The sequence below is a fragment of the Acanthopagrus latus genome, chromosome 9 (genome assembly GCF_904848185.1).
Source record: "Acanthopagrus latus isolate v.2019 chromosome 9, fAcaLat1.1, whole genome shotgun sequence".
In the NCBI taxonomy this organism is placed as follows: Eukaryota; Metazoa; Chordata; class Actinopteri; order Spariformes; family Sparidae; genus Acanthopagrus; species Acanthopagrus latus.
Window position 1 is genome coordinate 8330556 of NC_051047.1, and position 6000 is coordinate 8336555.

Sequence of the window (6000 nt, forward strand, 5' to 3'; positions counted from 1 at the left end):
AGAACAGGAGGGTTCATTTTACTGCTTACAACCTTACACATGCATGCCTCCGACTTTATTGGAATAATTGCGCAATTATTTTACATGGTATCTCATTTTGTAATCGTGTTCTGCTCAACTGCTCTTAGCTGCATAAGTAGGGGCTAAAAGAACAAGTGGACTTTATAGTAAGGAACAGAAAGGCTTTTACTCAGCCCAGAAAAGAAAGTAACACACTCCTTTAACACACACTATACTTACATTCTTGCTATTTGGCAATCATTTAGGAATGTTACAGATGTACACTATATTGACTCACTCTCCTTTTATGCTCCTTTCGTGTATCTAATCAAATGCCTTATTACTTTTGCCCGACAACACACTTAAACAGAATGAATTCTCATTTTATGTCAATGTCTGTGTATTGTCAGCCTCGAAGGCAATATTGAAAGCAATTTTCTATGTATTTAGGGGATAATCAAACAATTTTCTGGATGAAGAACTAATCAGAATGCATGAGGCATGATCAATAAAAGTGAGAGAAGTTGCGGGATTCGGCTGAAACGATGAATTAGAGCAATTCTTTTTTTCTACCATTGTGTGGACATATTAATGTGTATGTGTTCCCTGCATGCCAGTATATGCTGTGTGTGTCATCATCACACATTATATCACCATGGAGCTGTGTGCGCAGCATGCAGACCTCCACCGACAGACTAAATCATGTCCCTCCATTAAACCGTGCGACATATTCCACCCAAGGTTACAGTCCCAACCACAAAACAACAACAGCTCAGACAGCCGTGAGACCTAATCATTATTTGGCAGTAGTAGCGAAACCATGTCAGGGTGAAGCCCCCAACATCCTGCTTCCTAGTCACATTTTAATCATCTGCAATTAGTTTTGTTTTAATAACACTCACAATTAAAGGTCCTCCCGTTTGCATAATTCATGACACGGCAGCGCTGATGTCAGAAATCAAATGCAGCAAATTAGAAATAACAAGTTTGAGACAGTGTGATTCAATTAAGATCCGGGGAAACATTGGGCCATGCATAATTGAGGGGCCGGCAAGGCAAGACTCATGTCAGGCCTGTCAGCCCGGGCTGCAGCTATTGGATTTGGCCTGTCACACACACTCAGATCAGCCCTGTAAAAATTACAGGTTACATTGATTTCTTGTTTTTTATTTGTGAGTGCCTGAGAGTGTGTATGCGTGTGTGCTGAATGTCGGGGTGTGGGAGCGGTGTCTGGGTGTCTTCTCTGCATGCATATGCTTGTGTATGTGCAGCGACACGTGTGCGTCTGTGTAAGAGCAGGATACACTTCGAGTGTGGGAGAGCACACCGGGGTGAGAGACTCGGCCACATCTGGAGCTCCAAACTTTTGCAGGTCGGCCTCCGTCAGATGTTGAGTGGAGCTGAGGAGAGCCCACGGGCCCGGCAGAGCACACGATCATCCCCAATTATTACTGCTCGAGCAAGATCATCGGCACTAGCACTCACGTTCAACTCTGCAGTGACTTCCAAAATGTGTTCTTGAGGACCCATTTGTGTGTGTGTGTGTGTGTGTGTGAGTGAGTCAGCGTATGTACGTAATCCCCGGATGCGGCGTGATTGAGGCTTTAAAGGTTCCTTGCAGTGCGCCAAGTTGCAGATGTTGTGTTTTGTTAACCACGTTACACATCAGCTGCGATAACAAACAAATAAGCAGCGGCTCACTGAGAGGCTGACAACACCCAGCGCACACGAGATGTGGATTTAAATTAAAAGTTCTACCCTGTGTTTTGCGTTCGCCACGGTGCCACAATGTACATAGAGATTAATAAAAAGACTCACGAGGTGGGCGTATATCGTGTTCGACTTTGAGCGGAAAAAAAGTTTACTTTGGTAACATCGGTGCATGTTTAGATAAAACAGCTCCGAGCCCACAAATATGTCATCGTGGCCGTTTTTTTTAATCCTCCATAAACCGTGTGTGTGTTTGTGCGAAATGAGAGCCGGGCATTAAACGTGCTCTCTGTTATGAAACACTTAGAGGCTTTTAATTATCACACCATTTTCGACGATTGTTGAAAGCGGAGGAAATGGAATAACTTCTTTACGAGTTTGAAAACACCCCCTAATGCTTATTTAATTAAACAATCGTAACCACATCTCATAAAGTGCGCGGAGTTAATAAGATTTCCCGAGCAAAAGCCACATTAACGCGGACTGCTGCCCCGCTTTTGAAAATCGCCAATTGCAAAATGGAGTTTGGCAAACTCAGATGAAAAACCGGGGCTAAATTGCGCTGCAAAGTGAAACGCTGTTTGTGTACTCTGTGATTTCAAACGTGTCACTGATGTCAAACCTCGTTTCATCCGAGAGAGGGAGGAAATCAAAATCAAATAAACTATGTCGATGAGAAACGCTTCCTGTGTGAAGTGTTTTCAGATCTTGAACTCGCTGATTGGCTGCATGTAGGGAGGAAACAAGTGTTGGTAAACTTGCAGACGCGGCCACACGTTGCCTTCAGAATCAGTCATTTCTGACTGAATAATCGCTGAGGACCAATAGCTCCCCGAAGCATCATCTCAATCTCTCCTGTGACTGGCTAATTGCAGCCAGACACACTAACCTCCCTGTGGCCTGTGTCCTGGCTGTAACCCTGGCACTTCCCTTTCTCAAATTCGGCCTCTCACTCATCTCTTCTCTCACCCGTTTTAAAGTGAGCCCACTCCCTCTCTTTCTTTTCGCCTCCCCTCCGCAGTCCCCCACCATCTCGGCCACGCCGACATATGGGAAACTTTTTACAGCCTGATTGCTCCGATCTGATTGAGGGAAGTTATGTAGCTGCCATTTATCGCTGCTGTTGTGAAGCAGCTGTGACGCTGAGCACCCCTTTTCTCTCGCTGCCTGTTCTCAGTCCAAACTTATCCATTAGATCCTGTTCAGACTCCTCCGATTGTTCTAACAGCCAAGGCAGCGCCATGAATCAAAACCCCTGGCAGACGGACAGATCTCCCCGTAATTGCACGGTTCAAAACAATGCCATGCTCACTTAAAGCGAGAGTGGTTTGTGCTCAGTTAATTTAGAGTCTAACAGAAACAAGAGGGGTTGGGGAACGGGGAGAAAGTGCTAGGAAAAAAAGGGAGAAAAAAAAAATGTTCCCTGTGAGAGGCAATTTTACATTACATTAATGCAGTTGGTTTGGGTTCAACAAAAGGGGGACTTGGCCTGAGGAGCTGAGCGGAGAGGGGAATTAGAGCATTTAGCCATCTCCAGACACAGGAGAGAAATGAGCCTTGTGGCCTTTGTGTTATCTAATCTCGTTTGCATTTCCTTTCAGCATCATGAAAGAGAAATGTAATAGGGGCCTGATTGTGTTTGTTTGGCGAAATTCTCATTTAGGGCTGCTGTGGCTATGTGCCTCCGCGAATAATTCTCTCTCTCTGGCGTTTTATGTGCGCGCTCGCATGCCAGTGTGTGTGCGTATAGCTGGTGGAGCGCTTTGAGATGATGAAAAACAGCCGCTTTAAACCCGAGGACTACATGTAAGGCAAGAAATGAAATAAAAAAATAAAATTAAAAAATGAGGGTGAATTTATGCAACATCACCACTTCTCGTGTGAGCGGCTCGGATCACGGCTCAGAGTGATTGACTAGCGGAAGGAAAGAGCAGGTCTGATGACAAAAGGGATGGGAAATGGACATGGAGTGGATTTGACATGATGAGTGCCAATGCCCCCATTGATCAGCAGCATAGGCATCCCTCCCACAACCCCGGAAGGTGGGGTTGGAGTAGGCAGGCAGCTGAAGGTCACCGCTCGCTGTCACAGCACTGTCCAATCCCATTACACATCACGCCGTGTGAGACGCCGCTCGCCTTCTTCACATGATGGACAGATGACAATCATCCCCGCTCTATTGTTTCACTCGGTCTCCTCATCTCCGGGATACATGTGTTTTCTGCGATTTTTGCTCCCATTTATAACTTACAAAGTGTCAAACTATATTGTTGGTGAAAGTGTCAAGATATTACACTTTCTGTATTAAAACTTTCCCAGACTTAATGGTGATTAATGATTGTATTTTGCTCCGCGCCATTGCCACTTTTCACTTTTTTCGGCCCCTGCGATTGCACAGGGCTGCTGATTTATGGCTATGGGGTCGGTCAGAGAAGGTGTTTGTGCTGGTAGCCAATGGGCTCTTTGTGTTTATGATGAGGGGAGAGGATGGAGAGGTGATTTGGGTAGACAGCAGGCCTGCTTCTTCTCAGCGCGAGCCTCCAGTAGACAGGCCATTAACAGAGGTGACAGGGAAAAGCAGTGGCAATCGCTTTGATTCTGATTTACACCCATGCTGGAAAAACCCAAACAAATTAGAGGAACAAAATAATACACAGCGAGAAATAAATCACATTAATGATTAGGCTTTGAACGACAGTCAGACATGAAAGCGAGTGGCGGCGGGGGCACGCGGAGGAGAGGGTGGCAGATTATGAGATGATATTAGGAGCCGTCTTCATAGCGAGGCTGAGAACAATCAGGCACCAGCAGTAACGAGGAGAAGGTCTTTGTTCTTCTCTCCACTCGGCGACTAACATGTTGTTATTCAAGTCAACAGCCACTAGAACCTCGTTAGTAGGCCAAGCAGCTGACTGCTCACGAGCTGACAAAAGGCAGGAATTCATTGACAAGAAATGCAGTGAATGTATTTCACTGAGCTTGTTTTTTTTTTGTTTTTTTTTTTGTGGCCAGTATGCAGGAATACATGAAATGATGGAATTCCGAAACAACAACACTTAAAAAGTGACACACATAGAGCTGGACAATAACACGTGTACTTTAACACGTGTACTGGCCATCAGCCACTTTTTGGTGAAGAGATGCAGAGCGATCATTAAGACATCTGGCATGGGTCTTTTTGAATAAAAGAAAATATAAGAATCATAGTGTTAAAGATCACTACAATGCCATAAAGCTGAAAGTGTACAGCATTAAATTCATATTTGTTGTTTTACCACGTCATTCTGAAATGATTCTGTGAGGCCAGATCTCGATGACGATGACTTTTATATGTCCTGCATTAAAAAGACAAAAAATGTGTCTTATCTCACACACTGAAGGACCATCTTTATCTGGGACTGCAGCCATGTAAGTGGCTCATGCTGACATGTGCGCGACAACTACAGGACATGCGGATGATAAGCAGGTATAATGTTTGTTCACAGTCTTAGTTTGCTGTGCAGTACAGCTCGGGCTGATGGGAATATCAGTTTTTGTCCATAAACCAAAACAATGGAAATGTAAATTTTGACCTGATGACGACACTAAAGGAAAAGTTAAGGGATCAGCAGAGTTATTACAGTTCATCTTGATGGGGGACATGAACGCCTGAACAAACGTTAACGGTAATTAATCGCCTCCTGTCACGATGTTACAGGCGCTTCAGTCAAAGTACGAGGGCTGTGCTGCTCAGAGAGGACTGCCAGCCTCCTCCCCCTGCACTGACCTGGGATCGACTGTTGCTGCTGTAAGCACTGCGCGCTGCTAAATGAACTGCTCTGAGCCGAGCGGCTCACTGCACTGTGGTCCCATGGTGAATTCCAGATGACAGCACTAATGGATGATCCTGTGATGCAATCATCTCTATCCCTGCTGCCTTGTTCAGCAGATGGGCTGCATTTCCCATTCAGGCCTCTGAGATTGAGAGCCTCTTAATACAGACATGCAAAAGTCATTACACTTCTTACATATGTACTCCTGCTGGAGACCCTCAATGATTACATAATTCCATTTAATTTAAGGAAAGTAGCCCGGAATACTTTCCTACAATCACAGTTGACAGTTGGTGGAGCAGGTGAAGCCTAAGATGATGTTTGTCTCCAGCTTTAGACAAGACTCACGGCCTCGTGAACGATGACTGAGCTACATCAGTGTTCTTTATCAGTCCACACTCCAGCAACTGTGTAAACAGAATTAACCACAACATCACAGAACAACCCAAGAACACAAACCACTAATGAGGTCCTGACA